This window comes from Dipodomys merriami, unplaced genomic scaffold, assembly GCF_024711535.1.
Source record: "Dipodomys merriami isolate MVZ:Mamm:240054 unplaced genomic scaffold, mDipMer1.0.p SCAF_144, whole genome shotgun sequence".
NCBI lineage: Eukaryota > Metazoa > Chordata > Mammalia > Rodentia > Heteromyidae > Dipodomys > Dipodomys merriami.
Genome location: NW_027202760.1, coordinates 2,568,537 through 2,583,040, shown reverse-complemented (window position 1 = coordinate 2,583,040; position 14,504 = coordinate 2,568,537).

Genomic DNA, 14,504 nt, shown 5'->3' with positions numbered 1-14,504 from the left:
CCTCATTCTTTAAGGAAATAGAAGAGCCCATCCAAAAATTCATATGGAACATTAAAAGACCCTGAATAGCAAAAATGATCCTCAACAGAAAGAACACTGTTGGAGGAATAGCAATACCAAATATCAAACTCTACTATAATGCCATCGTAATCAAAACAGCTTGGTACTGGCACAAGAACAGACCTCAGGACCAATGGAATAGAATTGAATACCCAGAAATAAACCTGAAGACTTATAGCCTCCTAAACATCGATAAGGAAGTTCAAAAAATAGAGTGGAAAAGACAGCCTCTTCAGTAAATGGTGCTGACAAAATTGGTTAACTACTTGTAGAAAACTAAAGCTAGAACCTTACATATCGCCTTACACCAATATCAACTCCAAATGGATCAAAGACCTCGGAGTCAAAGCAGACACACTGAAAACATTACAGCGTGTAATGGGAGAAAACCTAGGTCTCATTGGCGCAGGCTGAAATTTTCTTAATAGAGACCCAGAAACACAACAAATCAAAGAAAGGTTGGACAATTGGGATTGCATGAAATTGCAGAGCTTCTGCATGGCAAAGATCATAGGTAGCCAGATCAATAGAAAGCCCACGGATTGGGAGAAGATCTTCACTAGCCATACAACGGACAAGAATCTCATATCTAAAATATACTTGGAACTAAAAAAATTAAACTTCCTAACATCAAATTTTCAAAAAACGCCTGCCCAATAAATAAGTGGGCTAAAGACTTAAAGAAAAACAATTCTGAAGGGGAAAGAAGGATGGCCAATAGACACATGAAGAAATGCTCTAACTCCCTAGCCATAAAAGAAATGCAAATCAAAAGAACATTAAGATACCACCTCACCCCAGTTAGAATGGCTAAAATAAAGAACTCTAAAAACAAAGATGCTAGAGGGCATGTGGACAGAAGGGAACCTTACTGAGTTGTTAGTGGGAGTGTAACCTTGTTCAACCACTTTGGAAAGTAATATGGAGTTTCCTCAAAAGACTCCACATAGAGCTCCCCTATGATCCAGCAATCCCACTTTTGGGCATTTACCCAAATGTTCACAAACAATACCACACTAAAGCTACCAGCACGACTATGTTTATTGTAGCATTATTTACTATAGCTAAGATATGGAACCAACCCAGATGCCCCTCAGTAGAGGAATGGATCAAGAAATTGTGGTATATATACATAAAGGAATTCTATGCCTCCATCAGAACGAATGACATTGCCCTATTTGTTAGGAAATGGAAAGACTTGGAAAAAATTATATTAAGTGAAGTAAGTCAGGCCCAAAGAAACTTAGGTCCCATGGTTTCCCTTATTTGAAGTATCTAGTATATGTCTGAAAAGGTGAGATAAGGTTATGTTAGGTAAATTAACCCTAAGATATGTATTCAAATGCTTTTTTTCTTTCATGTGATTGTATCGAACACATTTATAAGATTATTTCTTTGTAGCTTTCTTTGTCCCTCCCCCACAGTATAACCCCTGCTGTCACTCTATTTGATGTCGGTATAATTTGTGGAGGGGAAGGGGGAAAATCAAGTCGTTTAAATTGGGATACAGGTGGACCCATTGCAACAATGAGAAGTAAAAGTCGTTATGTCAAAAACGAACTTTACAACTTTGGTGGGGGACCGGGGAGTATTGGATGAGGGGGTTGGGGGAGGATGGGGAGGATGTGAATGGGAAACAAAGGAGGGGGCTGAAATTCTTGATAAGAAATGTACTCATTATCTTGCCCATGTAATTGTAACCCCTCTGTACAGTATTTTCACAATAAAAAAAAAGAAAAACATGGTAATGGGGGAAGTGAGTACAAAGGATAGACAACAGAGCAGTTTATTTTGTACACTTTGTGAGAATGACTATGTACTGGGAACTATATATTACATCATTAAACATATATTTATATATGTATATTTATTTATATATGCATATATGTGTGTATTTCCCCTTATATATGTACACATGTATATTACTATACACACAAATACATACATATATACATGTATACATGCACAGATGGAGAAAGACACATAGTTACAGCCAACACAATTTTCACTAGTTGTTGAATATACCTTAGATGGAATGCTTGGAACCAAATATTTTGAATATGTATTTGTCTCTAAGAGTTCTTTTACCACTGTTCTCATCTCTTAAAACTGGTAGGTTTTGACAGATTCGACTTACAAAATGCAGTACAAGATATAGCAAATCACTTGGAAATCTCAGTATGCAAAATCATATGGTGTCTCCCTGCTCTCCATGGAATGCTTGCTCTTATAGACACTCTCAAAAACCAAAGCAGCAGGAGAATACCCTGGTAAATAATAAAGTTACACGGCTTTAAATAGCATCCTTCCTTGAGCCCTTTTCCAACAGCCAGCATCAATTCCTAAGCAGAATAGTGTGTCCTCAGAAGACTGGACCTCAGGTCAACATTTAACAAACCCATGTGTTAAGTCCTATGAGAGAAATGCTGACTGAGGTGTTGCTGATTTCCTGGCCAAGAAAATAAGAAAAAAAGAAATTATTTTTAATGTATTAAAGTTTGAGAATAATTTGTAACCTGTCAATAAATGTGTAGAACACAACTGTACCAACTGGCAAAAAATTACGTGTTTCATTTATGTGCTCTTAGACTTGGCGAGCGATTTTAAGTGTGTCTACACAAGTAGAATAAGCATAAATCAAGCCAGCATTTCTTCATTTAAGATACAAGGTTGACCCATTTTAACGATGAGATGTACAAGACAGTCTGTCAGAAAGCAGGTCGAGAGATGATTTGGGGAGGTGTGAAGAGAAGGGATAGTAGGGGACAAAATGATAGGGTAAAAATGCTCAATGAGAAATGTACTCATTTTATGCACCAGTGGCTCATGCCTTTAATCATAGCTACTCAGGAGTTTGAGATCTGAGAATCCCGGTTCAAAGCCAACCTGGGCAGGAAAGTCCGTGAAACTATTATCTCCAATAAATCACCAGAAAACCAGAAATGTAGCTCAAGTTGTAGAGTGCTAGCCTTGAGCTGAAGAGCTGAGGGGCAGGGCTCACGCCAGATTTCAAGCCCCACGACTAACAATCAAGAAAAAAAAAGAAATGTACTCATTACCTTACTTACGTAACTATAACCCCTCTGTACACTATATTTAAAATAAAAAATTGTAAAGATTAAAATATTAAAAAGATAAAAGGAAAACTTCTGTTCTTAGAGGAAGTTGTATTTGTCAATCAATATCAATAAGGTATTGGTTTTAGGACCACAAGCATATTAAAACTTTGTATACTGAAATTCTCTACATAAACACAGTATATTATTTACATTAGAATCTGCCCACAAACTAGTGCAGTGTAATTGCTATGAAAATTTTTATTACATTCTATGTTTGTTTTTTTTTTTTTTTTTTGGTCGGTCGTGGGGCTTGAACTCTGGGCCTGGGCGCTGTCCTTCAGCTCTTCATCTCAAGGCTAGCACTCTACCACTTGAGCTACAGCGCCACTTCCGGTTTTCTGGTGGTTTATTTGAGATAGGAGTCTCACGGTTTCTCCTGCCCGGGCTGGCTTTGAACCGCGATCCTCAGATCTCAGCCTCCTGAGTGGCTAGGATTACAGGCGTGAGCCACCAGCGCCCGGCTACATTCTATGTTTGTAATGAAAAAATGAAAGTATATGCACTATCAACAGATACAAATGTTTTCAGATAATTTTTGTCTGCATTTTGTGGATGGAATTGGGAGAGGAATTTTGAAAAGCACAAATTTCATCACCAAGACCGGTCTGCAAAATGTAACAAAGGGCTAATACAGCATCATTGAATAGTAAGGAACTCCAAGGAGATATACTTTATTTATCAGAAAGTGTAACAACCCAAGGACTTTTTAGAAATGCAGCTGCTAGATTTCTCATAGAGAGCTTTGATAACACTTTGTGAAATACAAGTCAGAAACTCACTGAAGTGTAGATGGTTTTCCCTCACTTTCTATCATGCTCAGTTATTATCAATCTACATATAGCTAATCTTGAATAATCCTCTAAAAACAAAATGTAGATGGAGTGTTTATATGCAGAAAACCTTGGAAGGCTAACTTTTTCCAATTAGCACAGTCTGTATTCTATGATCCAGCAGAGAAAAAAATAGGTAAGTATGCCTTCTGAATAATTCTTATTCTGCCCACATCAGTTATCTATCCTTACCTGTGCCCGAGTGAGAGGATTTTAAAAGACTTAAGTGATTTAAAATTTAAATTTAAATGTGGGATGAAATTAGTTCCAATTCATTACGTTAAGATATTTAGAGAGAATTGAGAAACCTAAAGGTCTATAAAAATTTTTTTAGGAAGTGAAGTGGTATTGGAATTTGGTTCTCTATATTTTTAGCAATTTGCAAAAAGAATTGGCAAAATAAAATTTACCTTTGCAGCAGACTTGACACTTACTAAATTTTGTATATTGAAAAGAGCACAAGCCTAAACAATTTGTCAATGCTATCCTTTCATTTATCTCTAAAGGTCTATACATCTGGTCTCTTAATATTAAAACCAAATTTTTTTAATCTTTAGCTAGTTGTGCAATAGGGTTTTGCTTCACCATATCAGTGTGGAATAGAGGGTATGTACATTTCATTGTACAATACATCTGAATCATTGTCAATCTTTCCACTTTTCTTCCTTCCCTTACCCCAACCCCACCTATCCTTTCATGTTTCCTACCTATATTCTCACATATGTACATTGAGTGATATGACTGTAACAGTCCACCATTTCCCTCTCCATTCGTCTGTGCTACTCCCTTTAAGCCCAGCTCCTTACTTAAGACTTATTTCAAATTCATAGTATTTTGTTAAATATCTCTGCCTTTGGCGTTTGGCTTTGGACTTGCCACATCTTCACGTCCATCTTTGACCTACATAAATGAGAATATTTCTCCACATTTATAATCTGTGAATGGCTGATAGGTCTCCTTTACTATTCACCTTCTGACCTAAATTCATAATTGGACCTTCAAGGCCATCCAATAGAGCTTTTTTCTTCTCTACACTCTGAAGATGGAAGGAAAATAATTTCCATGAATATCGAGGGTAATTTACCTAGTATTGGAAGTTTAGGGACGATTTTCAATTTCTGATGATAGAAGCAGGAGTACGTTTTAATTATGCAGATTTTACTATGTAGTGAGCCCTGTAGTCTTCTAATTTTTCAATAAATTATGAGTAACCTCTTATCAATAATTTAAAAAGTTTTATTTCAATATTTTAAATGCTGTACCAATTATCTTAAAACTTTCACATTAAGTTAGACTGAACCCCCCCTCCACCATTCCATCACTAATTCAGGTTAAGTCTCCTTTGGCTTTATTGTTTGAGGGGATGAAGGTAAACAGATGAGGGTAAACAGAAAGATGATCCTGACTCAGATATCTCCTTCCTCTTCTGTTTCTGCTATTCTTGTTTAGAAGAAGACTGGAGCAGGGAACAAGAGTAATGTTTGGGCAAGGGAGCATTCCTGGCACATCAATTATTGTTTCTCAGTATCACTTAAACTGAGTACTCTTGCCTTCTCTGTAACAGTAACCTAACTGTGGCTTCCTTTGTGAAGGGGTAAGCACATTAACAGGTGATTAGAAGTAAATTGATATTGTATATCTCAGCTTACTACTACCAAAAAAGCTTTGGCTACATAAATGCAAAGCCACTGATTGTTCAACAATAACTTAGTGAGGAGTAGACAATTCTACTCAGCTCCCCCTCCTCTACTATCCTCCCTTCCCCACCCCTCCTCTCATTTACCATCCCTTCCCTTCTTCTTTCTTTGTGTCTCTCCTCCATATTCATCTCTAACTTCTCTCTTTTTCTCTTCCAGTAGCAAGTGACTTGGTTTATCTGACAACACATAAGTAATTGAACAAATATGTTGTCTACTCTTTTTGTGAATAATTATTCTTTTTTTTTGGGGGGGGGGGCGAGTCTGGTCATGGGCCTGAACTCTGGGCCTGGGTGCTGTTCTTGGCTCTTCAAGGCTAGCGATCTACCACTTGAAGCACAGCACCATTTCCAGCTTTTTTTTCTATTTATGTGGTGCTGAGGAATCGAACCTCATGAAGGGCCTCATGCAGGAAAGACAAGCGCTCTACCACTGAACCACCTTCCCAGCCCCGTGAATATTTATTCTTAAGAAGTGAGTTCTTGCAGGGCACCAGTGGCTTACAGCTAGATACTAGGTAGGTTCAAATTTGAAAATTGCAATTCAAAGCTATTCCAAGTAGATAAACCTAAGAGAAGAATTGAAATGTGGCTCAGGTGGTATAGAGTAAACATTGAGAATTAAAGCCCAGATTGTTAGGTTTTTAAAGAGAGGTCAAGTAAGAACCACACCACACAGGTGTTATTCAGGGAAGGGGTAGGTTTATTCATCATTAGGGCTGGCACCAGGCCATCTTGGCCCTCCATGCATCTGGGAAAGGCCTGGGAAAGACCTGGGAAAAAGGGTGTCTGGGCTTGGGCTAGGCCTTATCTAGGATATGGGTGGAGAAAGGTGTGGCAATATCAAATTCAGATGTGACCTCAGCAGATGCAGCTGTAACATCTTCCAGGTGTGCCAGTTGCCTAGGTAATGCAGGTACTGGGTGAACAACTTGCTTCGAGGAGGATAGAGTCTGTTCCTCATCCAGGAATGGACCTTACACAGATAGAGCTCAAGGCCAGGAGTTCAAACACCAGTACCAGCACAATATAAAAAAAATCAGTCCTTGGTCTTTGAAAAGGGATATTTCTCCAAAAATTCATATCCAGGACAATTTTCAAGGCCAAAGACTCTTTGAAAGGCTCTTTCACATCTTAAACTGATTCCTCTGCTTGATTTACATTATGTAAAATAGGAGTCACACTTCACATTAAGAAGTATGCACACTGTTAAACAGTTCTTACCATTTTCAATGTAAAGGAAGCATGGGAGAGGAATTCACCTCACTTAGGTGAATGAAGTTTGACTCACTGACAGACATTTGCAAGTAAATGAGGGTCTGTTTACATGTAAAGAAGTCTACACAGATGGTTTTCTAGGGGAGAGAACAAGCTAGCTGCTGTCCAGGTTTGAATCAGAGTAAGTTTATTCCTATGATATGGCAAAGAGAAGATAATCTCTTAGAATTCTATGCAAACAGCAATTTCAGAAGGTTAAAAAAAACCCATGTCTACGTTGTGAACAGCCAAGTTTTCACAAACAAAAGAGTTTCCTGAGCCAAAAAAATATGTTAGAGCAAAACGGACTATGTTAAATATAGTTAATGTCTGAGTGACAGGTGTAAAAGAGTTCTGTAATCACAACTAAACTATAAATTTTTCATTATGTCCCTAACAAGAATTTCCAAGATAGGCCTTGCTAAATCTGTCATAGATGACTGGGTTTATGCAATTGTCAGTTTTGTGTAGGGCCCAATATCTTCTAGGGTCGCTTTGTTTGCAAATTGTTCACACCATATGCAGTGTCTAGAAAAATGTGCTGTCTTGCAAGGCACCTAAGGGATTTTTGTGCCACTGTGAATATTTATTGTTTTAATTCTTGTAATGGTACCTGTCAATGTGAACCCTTTTGAGGTAAGAATAATAGTTTCTGTAACCTTTGTTCCACTAACAAATCTCAGATATAAATATAGATAGGCACCAGTGGTTCACGCCTGTAATCCTAGCTATTCAGGAGGCTGAGATCTGAGGATCACAGTTCAATGCCAGCCCAGACAGGAAATTCCACGAGATTCTTATTTCCAATAAACAACCAGAAAACTAGAAATATTGCTATGTCTCAAGCGGTAGAGCACTCACCTTGAGCTGAAGAGCAGAGGGACAGCACCCAAGTCCAGAGTTCAAGCCCCACTCTAAAGACTCAGGGTCTATGTTGAAGAGGCAGAATGATGCAGGCTCCAGCCTTAGGATTATCTGAGGACTGTGTTTGAGTATTAGGAAAGCTCTTGGCATGCCGGGCTAGAGAGGGAAAATGTTCTCTCTCCCTATCTCAAAACACATGTCACAGCCTCCTGGGAGCTGAGGAAGTAGCTCTTCTGCTTGCTTAAACATAGATGAACAGCTGGTCAAACATTTTCCTGAGATTGGAGAATTGGTTTGAGCTTGCTCTAAAATAGTTTAGATATATACCAAGACATTGTCTCATAGGTTATGTAAAAATGTATCAGTTGAAATTTTTTGTGTGAATGTCTTCTGACTAAATCTTGGCAAAGATCATGCTTGCTTTTCTTTAAATACCCACTAACAATAAAGCACAGCCTGCAGTGGCAATTGCTGTTTGCACTCTGCATCCCCTGTGTTCTGGTGATTTCGTGACCCTTACCCAGGGACCCCAACGCACTAGACGTTGACACCCCCTGACGGACCAAAAAAGTGAAAATATATATATATATATATATATATATATATACACACACACATATGATACGATGAATTACACTTAAATATACATGAATATTTTTGGTACACATTTAAATATAATTAATGTATATTTCCCTTATATACATCTATTTACATATATAAGATAATATTATATCTGTATGTTTATGAATATATTTGTAATTAATATCCATAGAGTGCATCTGAAGATTTTGGGGGAAATGTAGAGTCCCTAATGGCTTACTACCGACCCATCATACTTTTAAGCATTTTTTCCACTTATTACAATGTCTGGAGTACTAAGATTGGATGATTATGAAACAGAGTAGCTGTTTTATTCCTTATAATTTTGGATTAGAAAGATCTACTTACTTGGTATGAAACTTACCAAAATATGATCTTGAAATCACACTCCACATACTGGACATATACATCAATTTAGCAACTTATAGGTCTGAAACCTTTATTTGAATCCTATATCTCATATAAATTCAGTTTTCTTAGAGTCAGCTACATCTAAAAACATGCATGCATTTTCATGCTCACATACATCCCCACACTCACATGACATGCTAAATGTATCACTGTAATAAGTAATAATATAGATACTGAAAAAGAACATCTTTTCAAATGTAATTACATTTTATTTTTTAGATATAATACATTATTGAAAGAGTTATAAAAGAGCAGCTGAGAGGATGTTTCAAATAGTAGAGTGCCTGCCTAAAGAACATGTTTCTCAGTCCAAACATCATTATTTCCATCCTTCCTTCTCCCACATAAAAAACATAAATAACTACAGAATTAAGCTACATGTTCCTTAATCATTAATTGAATAAAGAAATTGTAATATAGATGCATATATACACAATGATATATTATTTAGCCAGACGTAATAATGAAATCATAGCATCTTCAAGAAAATAGATAAAACTGGAAACCTTCATATTGAAGCAAAAAGCCATATTGTGAAAAAGAAATATTAGATTTCTCTTATGCAGACTCTGGACCCAGAAAATAAAATGAATGACTAAGGTATAAAATATGGAACTGATTAAATTTAGAAAAAAGTAAGAGAGATGAAGAGAAATATTGTGGAGTATATATTTTCAAATAGTTTATGATAGTATGATGGCATAATAAAAGTATAAAATAGGATAATGAAATTAATAAAATGAATAAAATTTAGCAACCTACATTATATGGACCTGTTTGTATAACATAATAACATACATTTGAAATTAATATTTGCTAATAAAAACACAAATATTCATTCCAGTTGTTATAGATTTATATGTTAATTTCCAATTTTTGTTCAGTTATTTCCCTAATAAAGTAAAAGGAGATATTGGTTTTGCTCCTTTAGAAAGACATTCTTGTCGTTTTAGCATTAATCTAGTTAATTGCTGTCAATGTGAAATTGTTCAATCCAATTAATTATTATATTAGAATATTTTCAAAATATTATCCCTATAGGTATGTACTTTTTGCTATTCATTGAATATGTTTTCATTACTTAATCGCTATATACCATTTTCTGAATGTAGTTTGGTATTTGCAACTAGGATACTTTATACCTGACATGGAAATCAATTATTCAAACAGTTTTTATCCAAAAAGCCTATAATGAAATAAAGAGGTAAATCCAAATTATTTTTATTTGAAGACAATTCTTGGTTTGTCTTCTTCTCACATTCCCCTTTCCCTTCTTGAGAATAATACACAGTGTAAGGAAATGCGTAGAATGTTTTGGAGAAATAGGTTGACTTTAAAAAATCAGTTACTCTATGCTGCATTTTTCTTTACTTTATATCCAGAAAAGCTAAATTCTTACCTTATCATTTTCCTTAGGTTTTATACTCAGGTTTAATCTCTGATGAGTGACAAAGATATAAACATTTTTTAACAGTGATTAAATTTAGGCTGAGGAACCTATGCACAACTATACTCATGCAGATCTGCCTCATCAGTCATGAGACCATGATATCAAAATGTTAACCTATGCTTACTGAAATCATGCTTATGAGATTCTGTGTATTAGAAACAGTGGTTATTAGCATTTGTTTTGTAATCAACATCATTTCATGAGTTAGCAACTGAAGTGAGACATTATACTCAGAACACAATTTAAGGAAGCATCCAAAATTAGTTACCAAGTTATACACCATTTAACACAATGTTTTAAAATGCAAGCTAAAGGAAATAATTTATGGAAAAAATTATTTAAAATAAATACAGAATTAGTATGATTGATTTTTCTTTTACGCCAGTTTGCAATATGGCTTGCATGATAATTTTTCTGATTATATATTTAGTTAGGTCTTGATATATAGTTGGAGACGTTATGTTCTTTCATATATTCATTTGTCAGATCAAAGAGGAAATGAATGCCAGAGTCAAATCCATAAAAATGTTACAGTTGTATCATGCTACTTTGCCAAAGTTTCAAATCAGCTCGAGTAACTTGGGTTTTTTTTGGATATAACTAAGTAGTTGTGCAATATTGTCAGTACTAGAAAGATTTTGACCACCATTTATGAAAGTAATATTTTCCAGAAACTACTTCTATTCTCTCTTTTCATTAGATTTTTTAAATTTCATTTATATCATGTGTTGATGGTTTCCTTTAGGTAACCCACATTCAGTTTTCTACACTTTAATTTAGTGTAGTTTTAAATTATGTACACTCATGTATGCTGCTCAGATTCTATCATTTGCTCATTTTGTTCTTTTTAAATCAGTAGTTAGTTCTCAATATGGATACTATTGGATTTATTCATTGCATTTCTGAAGTTTTCAAGTAAGTCATGCTGTTTGCGATTTGATATTGTAGCAGTTTTTTTCTTTTAAATATGTGCAGATCTTACTTCCCTTACAATTACCTTTGTTTTAAACAATTTGATCCATTCAAGGGATTTGCTATATTACGTTCATCCAGATGAATTTAATTACAAATTAACACAACCTTATTTCTGAGAGACAGTTATCCTTATACTCTACTCAAATTAACATGTATTTGAGGTTTTTGTACTTCAAAAAAAACGGGTAAAACATGTTTTTGTTCCTGGGGGAATTCCAATCTTTTTGGTTGTTTTTCCAGCTGTGGTGACTTCAACATATGTGTGCATTTTAATTCAACTTTTTTGTGTCTAAATTTTGTCTCATATAACACAAAGCAGAAAAAGAATCAGTGATTTAGAACTTTTCCACATAGAATTCTAAGAGAGACACTTGAAGTTTTGTGACAACTGGGACCAGGGAGGTCTTGTAGGTGGAAGACGTGGGAGAATAACAGATAATGTTTGATGTGATTTGAATTCGGCCTCCTCTTGCCTCATTATTTCCAATTGTAATAATTTTGTCTGTATGAACTCAGAATTTTTGGTTTACTTGGGACACACTACACATTCATATTGGATTTTAACTCTAAAATATTCTTTCCTTCATTTAAAACCACAGATGTGAATTTATAATGCTACTAATTTATATGAATCTACTAATTTATATGAAATTTATAATGCTACTAATTTATATGAATCTACTAATTTATATGAAATTGTTCAAACTATTTTCACTTCACACTATATGCAATATAAAATGTAATAATAATAGTGTGAGATAGTATGTAATATTTGACTTTGGGGAAAATCAATTACACTGGATTTTTGTGAGATACTTAGTAATAGTAAAAATTATATTTGTTTCTATTAAAAAATCCGAGTTACATCTAAAAATAACTCATAGTTAAACTAATGTTAAAAAATATTTTTATTGGAAAAAAGCCAGAAGTTTCAATAAGATTGCTTGTTTAAAATTGAATTGAATCTGGGATTTGGTGGTTCATGCCTATAATCCTAGATACTCAGGAGTCTGACATCTGAGGATAGTGGTTCAAAGCCAGCCTGGGCAGAAAAGTCTGTGAGAAAATTGTCTCCAGTAAACCACCTAAAAACCAGAAACAGCAATGTGCCTTAAGTGGTACAGTGGTAGCCTTGAGCTGAAGAGCTGAGGACAGTGACCAGCCCCAGAGTTCAAGCCCCACGACTGACAAAAAAATTGACATGGACTTGTACTTTATTATTTCATGATTTTTTATGAGTGGTTGTTCAGTGAAAATGTAATTAGTGTTTATATTTTGTGTTGGCATAAAATGAGCCTACTATTGTGTTAATTTATTTAAAAAAACTCTCTGATTATATGACAGCATCAATTTTGTGGATAATGATTAAGACCAGGTTGCCTTTCTGGAAAAAAATATTTATATCACCACCACAAAAAGAAAAACAAAAGAAAATATATGCCAGGAAACTTATTCTGTGAATCATAATGGACTAATATTCTGTTATTGGTGAAGATGTTGCCATTTGATTTTAGTATGCCCCAGAAAGACCTATGTGTGAAAGAAAAATGGCTTTCCATTCCCTCCCAGACTGTGGAGAATACTTGAATAGTTCTTCTGGAGATTGAGTTCTTCAGAGTGAAACCATGAAAACATAGTCTCTCATCTACTTTCTTCTTTTATATTTTAATCATTTTAGGTCAAAAACATTTCTCTTTGACATACTTTCCACTTTGACATAGTCTTGTCACAGACCACCAAAGCAATACAACCAACTGAACATACGTTGAAATCTTCAAACTTGTATATCTGAGTAAGCCTTTCTGCTTAATACATGGACAATATCACTTATTATGGTAGGTTATAAAGCTAACACAGAAGTCTAGTCTTTCTAACAATGGAGATTACATAAAAATGTGCCTCATTATAAAATATCTACTTCCAAGTTGTATTTTGTGTTTTTGTTTCTTTTGATCTAGGGCTTAAATTCAGGGTCTGGCTGGTGCTTTTATGGTCAAGGCCAATGATCTACATACAATTTGAACTGGAAATCCATTTGCCCCTATGGTTAATTGGAGATAAGTGTCTAAGGAACTTTCCTACACTTGCTGGCTTCAAATTGTAATCTTCAGATCTCAATCTCTTAACTAGCTAAGATCAAATCCTTGAACCACCAGAGCCTACCCATGCTGCATATTGTGTGTAATTCCAATTTTCAGCATTGTATAGATGTTCCTACTACAATGTAAAAAAACTTAAAACGTACTAAGTACATTTGTAAAATATATTATGAAGAAAGAATTTTCATCCTTTTAAAAAATCTATGCAAAATCTATGCTAACTAGTGATATTTTACTGTACCTTTCCTGCAACCAGTTTTATATAATTTAATAATTGTCAGGCCAAGTTTCTCTATATTCAACTGGAGATTTACTATTTCATCCATGCATGTAAATGTATATGTATACGTATCTATCTATACATCTTCCAATACGGATCATCAGATTTGATACTTAGCTTTGTTTTGCTGTTCAGCAGTTGAACCTGGTTGGCTCATTCTGTGACAATATCTGTGCTCATTCTCATCATTCCTTATTTACCACACCATCAGCCTTCTAAAATCAGCCTCATTTCCTGGAGAAGGTAACCAATCAGTCCAACCCACAGGGTTGTAATAAAGCAAGTTTTAAGAAAGGAAGTTAACATGAAGTGACAACTACAGAATTTCTACAGAGACTTAGTAGGTTATCAAAATTATATCTGACATCTTTCCATTTCTGCCTTTCTTCTCTTCTCATACTTAAGAAAGCATTGACTAACACTATAAATATATTGCATTTATAACTTAAGGATCAATTGTTTTCCAATCTGCAGCCTTTTTTCTGTGATTTTTGGCATAAACATTTGGGAAATTTTTTTGGATTGTTATGGGATTCCATCCAAAACAAAGCCATGTATATCAAGTAAGCCGATGTTTTCAACTCAGAGTATTAAACAAAAGAGGGAGAAATTTAAGGTTAGTTATGTATGTTAATCACAAATATGGGCAATATCAAGATATTTTCAAATCTTATACTTTTACTGGACCAAGTGGCTCAAACCTGTAATCTTATCTACTTGGGAAACACATTAGAGAATTCCAGTTCCAGGCAAGCCTACATACAAAAAGAAGTTTCAGGAACTATAACCATTTGCTGGGTGCAATCTTTTTGCTTGTGTTAAGATTACTACAGTCCAATCAGGCCCAGGCAGAGTGATACTAC